The sequence below is a fragment of the Lissotriton helveticus genome, chromosome 7 (assembly GCF_964261635.1).
Source record: "Lissotriton helveticus chromosome 7, aLisHel1.1, whole genome shotgun sequence".
NCBI lineage: Eukaryota > Metazoa > Chordata > Amphibia > Caudata > Salamandridae > Lissotriton > Lissotriton helveticus.
In genome coordinates this window covers 533,958,025-533,970,288 of record NC_136068.1, presented here as the reverse complement: position 1 = coordinate 533,970,288, position 12,264 = coordinate 533,958,025, and the positions used below count along the sequence as shown (strand labels likewise).

General features: G+C 37.3%; 1 protein-coding gene across 1 annotated transcript in view; it reads left to right on the top strand.

The window, feature by feature from the left end:
• LOC144769149 (uncharacterized) overlaps nucleotides 1–12,264 on the top strand; it is a 1,798,260-nt gene that overhangs the window by 521,820 nt on the left and 1,264,176 nt on the right. The gene's annotated exons all lie outside the window — the stretch shown is intronic.

Here is a 12,264-nt window from a genome sequence, read left to right as displayed (position 1 = left end):
CATTTTAAATGATTCTTTCAGGATACAAATAAGATGTGTCCTTTCAAGAGGTTTCTTTAAGGTGAGGCCTATTCAGTTTTAAAAAAAAAACAGTACCCAGAAGTGCAGCACTGTAAGCATTAACTTTGACACTTACAGAAGCCTCAGTTTCTCCATATCTACCTCACATTTCTAAATGTATATCATAAGTACAAAAAGTAGAACATTAATTATACATGTTAAATGGTTTATTTTTGCTGTTCTCAGAATGTATCAAATTTCACTAAAAACAGTGACTTGAAGGTATTCATCATGTAACAGCGGGGAAAAAAAAACACAATCAAAATGATTGTGTTTAAAAAACCCATACAACATCAGAAATCAAAATTCAGAACTCCTTAAAGTTAACTTACTTTCCATGACGTCCAAGGATGTCCTATGAACAGCTTACACTCTTTTGTGCTGTTATTACTTTCAGCCCGCCACTTTCTGAAAGAAAATCTCCATCGTTTTTAAAAACACGTTACATGCAATAAATGACTTCTTGCTCTCTACCACAATTTTCCACAAGGCCAAATCTGGTCAGAGCCATTTATAACTCTTGGATTTCTTGTAAGCCAATCCCGTCATTTGGCATTTCCGCAACTTTCAGAATTAAAATGTTGAAGATCATTTTCACAATCCTGGAATAGTAATATCTTCCCCTTCTTGCTCAGTCATGTTCTACATTTCCTATGACACTGATACTGCTTACTATGAAGCAGACTTACACTACCTCTATGACTACTACAATTATTTAATTCTCTACATCACTTTTGATCACAAAGCAATGTAAAACAGTAGACAGCATTGCAGACTTACATTCCCTCTACTCCATGTTTTGATTGGCTGCTTCAATTAGCTTATAAAAAGAAACAGTTTTTCTGAACTCATTCAAAGTGCACGTATTTCTCCATGACGTCCAGTCCTATGGTTAGAAGTTATGTCTCTGAACTACACTTATCCTCAAGGCCAAATTGTGTAGGAGCGATTAGAACTTCTTGAAATTCCACAGAGCACATCCCGAGATTATTTCCCTAAAATTTTGGTTATAAAAACACCAGGTAAGAGTTTTTAAGGTCATACGGCAATTTTTTTTGGAAAATTAAAACAGAATCATTGCAGAATGACCAGCCATTTCTAGACTTTAAATAAGCTGTGTAATGTCCTGATGTTATTGAAGGGCCGTCATGATATATAATTGCTGCAGTTACAAAAGTCCTTCCTGATATTGACAACTGCGAAGCTACAAAATTTTTAATTAAAGTTGTCAATTTTGTTCCATCAGGCCTACATCGTTGGAACATTAAAATGACATACTGGCCATATGTTCGTATAAATAATGTGGACATCATTTCAGATTTACATTGGCTACACTCCATGTTGTGATCAGCTGCTTTTACTAGCTTATTAAAGGAGACTGATTTACTGTCTGGCAAAGTTAAATATATAAATCTTTCTGAGTCTACACTAGTAGTACTTGATACCATACAGTTCTCGCAGTCATGCTGCCATTGATAAGAAAGCCCAAACAGCTGATCTACATCTACACCTTCAGCATGTAATACATCAAGCATATACATTAAAAACTCCTGACAATCTTGCTGAATATTTTGAGAGAATTGTGTTTGGCCTGAACATCTGTCTAACAGATTTCGAATTTCAGACACACTTTCTATGTTTCTTCAATCAGTGCTACATTTCTCTAACACAGAATTTAACAAACTGCAAAATCTTTGATCAGAATTGACCACAATCTCTTCTTTTACATTTTTTAGAGAAAACAAAACATTAACCACTACATTAGCATAGCAGTTGACACCAGAACTGTTTTCAAACTGAAAACCAACAACATCTTCAACAGAATCCTTTTTGTTTCTGCTTGTAATTTTAGGTTCATTGACTTTTTGTCTTTTTGCTACAACCTCCCCAGTATTGTTCTCATTTCTTCGTTTCCGGCCTACCACACGTTTCTCAAACAAAGGATACTGAGGCAAATGTGGCGCATACTCTCTTCTTAACCTATTGTATTCCTTAACACAATCTAGATCCGCACAAATGTTTGTGACATCACACTCAATCAAGTACAATCCCGATAAAGTTCTAACTCGTGACAATGCCACATATGCCATACCCTCCTTGAACACAGAACTGCCAATATTCACCAATGCACTGTCTACACTTAAACCTTGCGATTTATGAATTGTCACCGCATATGCCAAGCAAACTGGAAACTGCTTACGGCGAACATATAAGTCTTTTACAAGCAAAAATCTAGCAGAACAACGACCAATTAGCTGTACTTCCTCAATGCCATCAAATTTAATTTTTAAAAATTCAATTCCATCTCTATTTCTGTATTTCACAAAATCAACAACATTACCCATTGATCCATTTACCAGACCTCTTTCAACATGTAAATTCCTTCTTAAAATTATACGGCAGTTCAAGCACACATTCAGAGTCTTTTCAAAACCTGCAGTTTTAGATATACTCTTCTCTAATGAATCCAATTTTGTTTTCAGATTCTCAGACAAAATAATTGTTGATCCCATATGCTCTACTCTATCAATAGCTTCCAGTTTCACAATCTCTTGCTTTTCTAAATGCAACATTTTGTTGTTAAATTTGGCACATTCTGCAAGAGTTGGCATCAAACATATTCCAGATTTCTTCTCAGTAATTTTCTGAAAAATATTCTCAGGCACAACATCTTGTTCTGGATATAAATTTGACAGTAATCGTGCATGTAAAGCTTCTTTCCCATGCTCGGTCACTTTTCCAATTCTAACATCTTGTAGAATAGTCTTGTAAACTTCATCCTTCGCCTGACGCATATTTTCATGCAGTTCAGCATAATTGAAGTTTAACCATATATTGACGTTGCCAATGCTGCCTAGGCACTTCCTGGTATCTTCATGCGTGAACATTTTGAACACAGGTTGCCCTTTCACTGGTGTCAGCTGCAGAAGATCTCCGAAAACAATGATGTGTTTGCCACCAAATAACACATCATACTCTGTTTTGAGAACTTCTTGCATCCTCAAATGCACAAAGGCAAGCATGACATTGGAAACCATGCTTACTTCGTCAATGATAAGAAGTTTCATTTTCCTCAAGATTCTTGAAACTTCAAAACAAGCATCTCCAGAGAGCTTGTGATATTGTAATTTGTTGTCATGCTCCACTGGCAGCATCAGTAAACGATGTAAAGTAATCCCTTTAATATTATGTGCTGCCAGTCCAGTTGGAGCAGTGACAACACAAGACAGCGATGTCTCTGTCCTTTCCTGCAAATAGCATGAAATTGCTTTAATGAGGAAACTTTTTCCAGTTCCCGCTTCTCCACTCACGTACAGTCGGACAGGCTTCAACGACGTACATGAGCACTCTTTCTTATCATGACTTAATCCATGATCAATTTGCATGGTAACTTCGTCATATATTTTCCTCTGCTCAACGTTGAGTTGTCTTTCCAACTCTTCTAAGTTAACCGCATCCTCTTGAGCATGTGCCATAGCTCTTTCCACTTCATTCATAGCAGTGGCAGCTTCATTTTCAATAACAGGTCCTCCTAGTGGATCCTGACTCAATGAAGCAGAACTCTGACTGTCCTGAGAACTGTCTCTGGCAATCTCGGCTGCAATCGTTGCTTCCTGCTCAATTTCCGCATTCAACATTTCTACATATTTGGGAAAAGCAGGACATTCTATGGTCTCCTTGGCGGCATTGAAAGAGTCTTCGTAACAGAGGAAATCTCCAAGCAGTTCCTCTTCTGCACGCCAAGGCTTGAAAAGTTGCAAAAGTGCTAAATAGAAAAACTCCTTTTTTTCAGGAGATTCGCCACTCAATTTTCGATGGTTTACCAAGTGGCATTTTCTTTGCTTGACCAGACATCCCTCACTTCCTATTACAGCATACACTCCTTTCGCAGTATCTTCTTTGATGTTCCTCTTGAATATGTAATTTTGAAGAACCTCATACAGACAAACATTCTCGAGGTGAATGCTTCGATTTGGATAATATGTATCCAACATGTTGGTCTTCAAAATGTCGGTACTGTTTGGCTCCTTTTCCGCCAAATACTCAATTTCCCGCACAGGTTTGAGAACTCGATTACGCGTTGCAGCAAGACCAAGACTCGCCCAAACGATACTCCTGGACTTGGCATAGAGACTTGCTGAAGACAACCGGTCAGAACATTCGTACGCTCCGATTTCTCGATGCGACAACATCTTCAGACTGAAACTGTACAACTTCTTGCTGAGGCTCTTTTCATGGGAAATGTCCTCCCACATATTCTTCAATTCTGTCTTCTCTTTTTTGGTGATGTAAGACGTCACATACCGAGCCACAGCCATACAGTTATCAGCCACAAACTGTATATCCATGTTAGCATTCCACATGGACAAAATCACCGGGTTGTAGTCGTTGATGTACTTGGACTCTTCGTTCCTCTTCAAATTGTAAGTGTTTTTAGGTGATTTCTTCATGACATTGTGTCGCAGCGAAGACATCAAACTGTTTACTCTTCCTTTAGAAATCACCGGTCGTGGAAAGCCGAAACGACATTTAGTGTAGAACTTGTCCTTGTTTCGGAATTTACGACGGCAGTACTTTCCACATCGATGGCTTTGGAAACGCAGAACTTTTTCTCTTAGGCTTTTCTTCTCCTTTGCATTTGGAACAGCACACGTAGAATACTGTTGGATGAAACTCATCACTGAGTCTTCTGGATCCGTTCCAAATTTAGGTGCATCCTTGATCCACAGCAACATATGTATATGAGGAGCACCTCTTGCTTGGTACTCCTTTCTCCAGAAGAAATCCAACACCTCTCCAAGAGGTGGATTCTTCTTATTCATGATGAAAGAGATCATAGCTTCAAATCTATGATTGAAGTACCTACATACATTGACTGGATCCAAAGAGCACAGTTCTCCGGGTGTCTTGAATTCGATGTTATCTACGTTAGCATTTGCCTCTCGTAGAAATTCAAGTAAGTCTTCCCAGCCATACTCGGCACAGCTCAGAGTGAGGAACCATGTGGGAGTACCTAAGTTCTTCAGCATACATTTTAAATCACCATGACGACGGTACCAGTACTCATTAGTACCACGCTGACACGCCATGAGATTAATCAGGTGAGAATCCAAAATACTGTCTTGGACATTGACTTTATCCATAAAGTCACTTGCCGAGATGTTTTGCATGTGTATACCACTTTTCAAGATGTGGTTCACTGCATATGACAGTCCAGACAGATCGCTTTCAAACAGGAGATGAAACAAATAAGGAATGCATTGTCGAAACCTAGCATCTCCTGCATACAATCGCAAAGTCCGGTATTCAGAAGCAGGAATTTGATGAGGTCGCTCACCATATCTTCCTCCCTGACCTGTTGGAAAAAGCTGTGGGAAACACCGAGCTTCCAAACTTTCCTCCCAAACACTAATGGGACTCCCTTTGGCTTGTTTCATTTGAAACAACTCAATAGCATTCCCCATGACTTCCTTGGAATGCAAAGGATGAACACTATAATGTTCATATATTTCTTCACTAGTAGAGGGTTCTACTTTCTCAATTTGACCAGCACACAAATCGCTATCCTCTTCCTCACTTACTTCCTCTTCTGCAACATATACATTCTTATAGTATTTATAATTTTTTTTCAAATACAATGTTGCCTTTTTAACTTTCCTAACATCTACTAAATCTTGCCATATTTTCTTATTCTTTGTCGGAACCCCATTAACTAAGATAACCAGAGGTTCCTCTTCCACTTTTTCTACTCCAATTGTGTTAATGTTTTTCTTCAAATCTAGAGGCAAATAAACAACTCTTCCCTTTAATCCTCTCTGTAAATCTGATGGAGGCAATTTCCCTGTCTTTGGCTCCATTCTTACAATAGCCTGAAAGGGATGGATACTTTGAATCAAAATAGATTCATAAGTATTTAAATCCTTCAATTCAGAAGGAATCTCAACCAATTCCAGATTATTATGAACTGCTCTAGCAGGCATCTGGTTTTGATTTAATTTGCAACAACAATAACTACACACACGTTGATCCAATCCCAAATCAAAACAATTTTCTACCATCAAGTATGTTGCGAAATCCTTCCATTCACTATTATTTTCCCTTTCACTTTTTGCATATAAATCCACTAACTTAGTCTGATTCTTATAATAAGTGCGTCGACAACACACACAAGTGAAATTAGGCCTCTCACTTGATTTCACCTCAAACGTCGCAATTTCCCTCTGGAAATTATCTGTACTGGAAACCTGTACACTATCTTCCACATGACCCTCTTCTTCTTGCTCAATTTCAACATTCTCCTCTTTACTTCCAAAGTAACAAAACTCAATTTCTTCACATATATTCTTCACATCTATTTCAGAACCATGCAAAAGAGCAGCGCATAATTGTTTAAGCATAATTGCTGGACTCTTAGCATAATACAACATTCTAACTAATTTCCTCACTTTATTATGATGCACTGCTAGCATCCTGAAATGATGAAAAACACTCTGGCATACTCTCCTGGAAAGACAAGCCAGTGAATGACCATGCAAACCTGTCACTTCTCTTACTCTGCAAGGATCTAATTCTTGCAACAACCTTATTTTCTGCTTCAAACTTTTCTTATTAAATGACCGTACAAAATCACAAAGCAAATTGATGGAATCCTGTCGCACACTGCAAATACTACTACACTTCCAGGTGTACACAGGACCCTTAGCACGTCTTCCTAAAACCTCATTACCTAACACCTCTTCTGTCTCTGTTGTCACAAGTTTTTCTTTTTCAACTGGACAACCATCTTTCACTTCATAAGCACGACCACTGGTGTCAACTGCATGCACCAAATCATTATCCTGGAAATAACTCTCCTCATTAAAAAATGCCTCACAGCTTGAACTATGCACCCATTCTCCAGAAAAAACTTCACAAAAATTACTACGATTAACTATTCTCTTCCATCTACTATTTCTTTTGAAATCATAAATTGCCTTGTTTAGCTTCCTAATTCTATTGATTATCAAAATAAATAACTTACGTTTAATTTCAAATGCCTGATCAATAACTTTCTCAACTTTTTTTTTCTCTTATAAAAAACCAATTTCTGTTGACCTTTCTTAATATTTTTTAACAAATTGCCAATTATCCTGTTGCGGAACATTCGTTTACGAATCTCCCTAAACTGTTGTTTCCTTCTACTATCATGCACAGAGTTATCTCTTGCTCTAGCAGTAACATTTTTGATTGGCCTTTCCTTTCCATTTGAATTCCTTCTCGTTTTATGGACTGAAACATTTTCTGTAGTAATATTTTTTTTTACTACACATATTTCTTATGAAATATTTTGTGCTCTTACCCGGTGCTTTCTTCGTGACTTGACAAATCTTTTTGTTAGAGGACTGCTGCTTATTTTCTTTCACCTGCTGTCTTTGACGTTTTGCAGCCTTTCTCTGTCTTTCTATTGTTGGCATGGTGAAATCTTGAAATGATCTGCAGTTGAATCTGTGGTAAAATATAATAAAAAATGTTATTAACCATTATTACCAAACAGTAAAACAATAACAGTGATCAAAAACTTAACACACTACTTGACATTTTAAATAGAAGATTTTTTAGTCCTTGCAATTTTACAATACAGAAATAGCAGAAAAGAAATGACATTTATATTTATGTTACCTATGCTATTTTATATGTGAATCTGATCTAATTTTATGAGCATATTTTAATATTTTATTGAAGACACTACACATAACCTGCTTTTGAAGGTGTCTTTATTTTTAAATTAAACGGTTTACCTTTTTACTTTTTATTAATTATAAATTTTAAAAATAAATGTTTATATTTCCATAGGCTCAAGCAGGTCAGCTTCCCATCCTATGTCATATAATTCGGACAAATCTGCATCCTCATCACGCTCTTCTTCATCCTCAGGATTTAAATCATCCAAGGGATCAACATCCACTGATGTTTCAATTACAAGTTCAATGATGAGGTCAAAATCAACTGATTGCAGATTGTCGCTCATGTTGAGGTTGTCTTTATCTTTAAAGAAAGATAACAACAATGAGATGTTGCAGAGTAAGAGACAAATCTCAGAGATTATAATAGTAAAATTGTTTAACAAGAGTAATATTTTGCAGCTATTATTTAGCCATGTCCAACAATGCTGAGCAGGTGAAGACTATGTCTAAATTTTCAGTGAACAGGACTCATCTCTTCTTAACCTTGGATAAGCCTCACCGACTCTGTGTGTCCTGCACATACTTAAATGTAAAGGGGCAGATTTATGTTAAATGGCACATCCCCAGGCATGCACCAGTTAACGTGCACCACTACTCTGCCACCCATGGTGTGCCGTATTTACAATCAGATAGGAGAAAGCTTCGTCAAAACCCTGCGCCTGCTTTAAGCAGGCATAGGTCTTGACGCAACATTGTGGAGATGGGGCACCCCTGAGCCTTGCTTGAGCTGCATCGCACTTGCGATACAACTCCAGCAATCACTACATTTACAGCACAGATACGTCACGCATCTGTGCCATTTTTGCCCCATGATGCCCCGCATTCTAAATGCAGCACACCATGGGTGGCGGAACAGCGGCGCAGGATGACTGACACATCCCTGGTGATGCACCAGTCATCATAAATCTATCCCTAAGCTTCTTATCTTGTTACAGATGAACCGCCATATGTAGCATGAAACTATTTTGCATTTCCTAAATAGCGAATTTTAAGGAATAAATAGCAATTCTTTACCATTCCTAATTTGCAATGAGCAAATTGCTAATTGCAAGTTACCCATTCATTTCCATGGGCTAGGAGGCTCATAGGAATGAAGGTTTAATTTGCGATTAGCAATTTGCTCATCACAAATTAGGAATTTTTCCAAGGGTGCAGGGGTGTCTCAAGAACACCCTGCTGCACCCCTGAAAAAGAAATTTGGGGGCATATGGCACACATACATGCCCTAAGGGCATGTGTTGGCGTCATATGGGACCTTTTGTTTTTTTGAAAAAAAGCTTTTTGAAAAGAATTCACAAATTACCACCAATTTACCACAATAGTTTCCAAATCCTTAATGTCATTTTTTACATATTTTTTGTTTGATACATTGCATTTAAGTAGTCACAAAATTTGCAAATCCTTCAGTGCAATTGCAAAATAAGGAATAGCAAATTTTGCTACTCCTTATTTTGCATCAAACTTGTTTGATACATACCATTTGTCTAATTAACATTCGCAAAGGCCGAAATTCGTAGAATGTTGATCTTTGCGAATGCTAATTACCTTGATACATATGGCCCGAAGTGAGGCCTGTCTTGCGACATGGTGCATCTTTTGCATCACTGCTGCATCGGTTTCATGTGGTACGTTTTTTTTACACCATGACAAATCTGCCTAAATGCATCAATTTGTAATGTTGTCGCCTCATAGCAAATCTTTTCCACCGCCGCTGCATCATAAAAGTGACGCTCAGTGGCACAAAAGAGGCATACACCTATCATAAATCTGTCCCTAGCATTTTAAATGATTAATCCAGGATGACGATAAAGTGTGGCCTATCCAGAGGTTTGTTTAAGGTGAGGCCTACTCAGGATTGCAGATTAAAGTTACGCTTGATGAAGAATACAGAGGAGATAATACATGTAAAGGCCTACCAATGAAGTAAGTAATGTGCACTTTATTGCGCCAGTCATCATAAATGTATCCCTAAGCTTCTTATCTTGTTACAGATGAACCACCATATGTACCATCAAACTATTTTGCATTTCCTAAATAGCAAATTTTAAGGAATAAATAGCAATTCTTTACCATTCCTAATTTTCAATGAGCAAATTGCTAATTGCAAATTATCACCGCCGCTGCATCATAAACGTGACGCACAGTGGCACAAAAGAGGCATACACCTATCATAAATCTGTCCCTAGCATTTTAAATGATTAATCCAGGATGACAATAAGGTGTGGCCTATCCAAAGGTTTGTTTAAGGTGAGGCCTACTCAGGATTGCAGATTAAAGTTACGCTTGATGAAGAATACAGAGGAGATAATACATGTAAAGGCCTACCAATGAAGTAAGTAATGTCCACTTTATTGCGCCAGTCATCATAAATGTATCCCTAAGCTTCTTATCTTGTTACAGATGAACCACCATCTGTACCATCAAACTATTTTGCATTTCCTAAATAGCAAATTTTAAGGAATAAATAGCAATTCTTTACCATTCCTAATTTGCAATGAGCAAATTGCTAATTGCAAATTACCCATTCATTTCCATGGGCTAGGAGGCTCATAGGAATGAAGGTTGCAATTTGCGATTAGCAATTAGCTCATCACAAAATAGGAATTTTTTCAAGCGTGCAGGGGTATCTCAAGAACACCCTGCTGCACCCCTGAAAAAGAAATTTGGGGGCATATGGCACACATACATGCCCTAAGGGCATGTATGGGCGTCATATGGGACCTTTTGTTTTTTGGAAAAAAATGCTTTTTGAAAAGAATTCGCAAATTACCACAAACTAGAAGTTGGTGGTAGTTTCCAAATCCTTAATATCATTTTTTACATATTTTTTGTTTGATACATTGCATTTAAGGAATCGCAAAATTTGCAAATCCTTCAGTGCAATCGCAAAATAAGGAATAGCAAATTTTGAATTAAGGACATTTTAAGTCATTTCCACATGTGCAGTGTTTTCAAATTATGATTTGAAAATCGTTTTTGGGGAAAAGTAATGGTTTGCAAATTTATGACAAGGACATAATGGTGTATGCTTCTCTATAAGGCATTTCAGTGTCTCTGATGTCATTTTTCCCATATTACATTATAAGACCTTTCCCCATGGAGCACATTCCTTGTAAATATGCTCCCACCTGTGCATGGCGAATTTAGATTTTGACTGTTTGAGTCACATAGCCATGTTAAAAGTGACCCAAAAAAATTGCAAACGTTTTAAAAAAACACATTCATGTGTCTTAAGGACATTTTAAGTCATTTCCCCATGGACAGTGTTTTCTAAGTGGCGCAAAAGAGGCATACACCTATCATAAATCTGTCCCTAGCATTTTAAATGATTAATTCAGGATGACAATAAGATGTGGCCTATCCAGAGGTTTGTTTAAGGTGAGGCCTACTCAGGATTGCAGATTAAAGTTACGCTTGATGAAGAATACAGAGGACATAATACATGTAAAGCTCTACCAATGAAGTAAGTGATGTCCACTTCATTGCGCCAGTCATCATAAATGTATCCCTAAGCTTCTTATCTTGTTAGACATCAACCGCCATATGTATCATATAACTATTTTGCATTTCCAAAATAGCGAATTTTAAGGAATAAATAGCGATTCTTTACCATTCCAAATTTGCGATGAGCAAATTGCTAATTGCAAATTACCCATTCATTTCCATGGGCTAGGAGGCTCATATAAATGAAGGTGCAATTTGCGATTAACAATTTGCTCATCGCAAATTAGGAATTTTTCCAAAGGTGCAGGGGTGTCTCAATAACACCCTGCTGCATCCCTGAAAAAGAAATTTGGGGGCATATGGCGCACATAAATTTTAACAACATTCCTTTACCTCAAAAACGATTTTCAAATCATAATTTCAAAACACTGCACATGGGAAAATTACTTAAAATGTCCTTAAGACACATAAAAGCGTTTTTTGATTGCCTTTGCAGCATGTTTGTATCACTTTTAACATGGCTATGTAACACAAACATTCAAAATCTAAATTTGCCATGCACAGGTGGGAGCATATTTACAAGCAATTTGCGCCACAGAGAAAGGTCTTACATTAAAATGGGAAAAATAACATCAGGGACAGTCAATTGCCTTATAAAGAAGCATACACCATTATGTCCTTGTTATAAATTTAAAAACAATTCCTTTTCCCCAAAAACGATTTTCAAATCATAATTTCAAAACACTGCACATGGGAAAATGACTTAAAATGTCCTTAAGACACATGAAAGCGTTTTTTGATTGCCTTTCCAGCATGGTTGGGTCACTTTTAACATGGCTATGTAACACAAACATTTAAAATCTAAATTTACCATGCACAGGTGGGAGCATATTTACAAGCAATTTGCGCCACAGAGAAAGGTCTTACATTAAAATGGGAAAAATAACATCAGGGACAGTCAATTGCCTTATAAAGAAGCATACACCATTATGTCCTTGTCATAAATTTAAAAACAATTCCTTTTCCCCAAAAACGA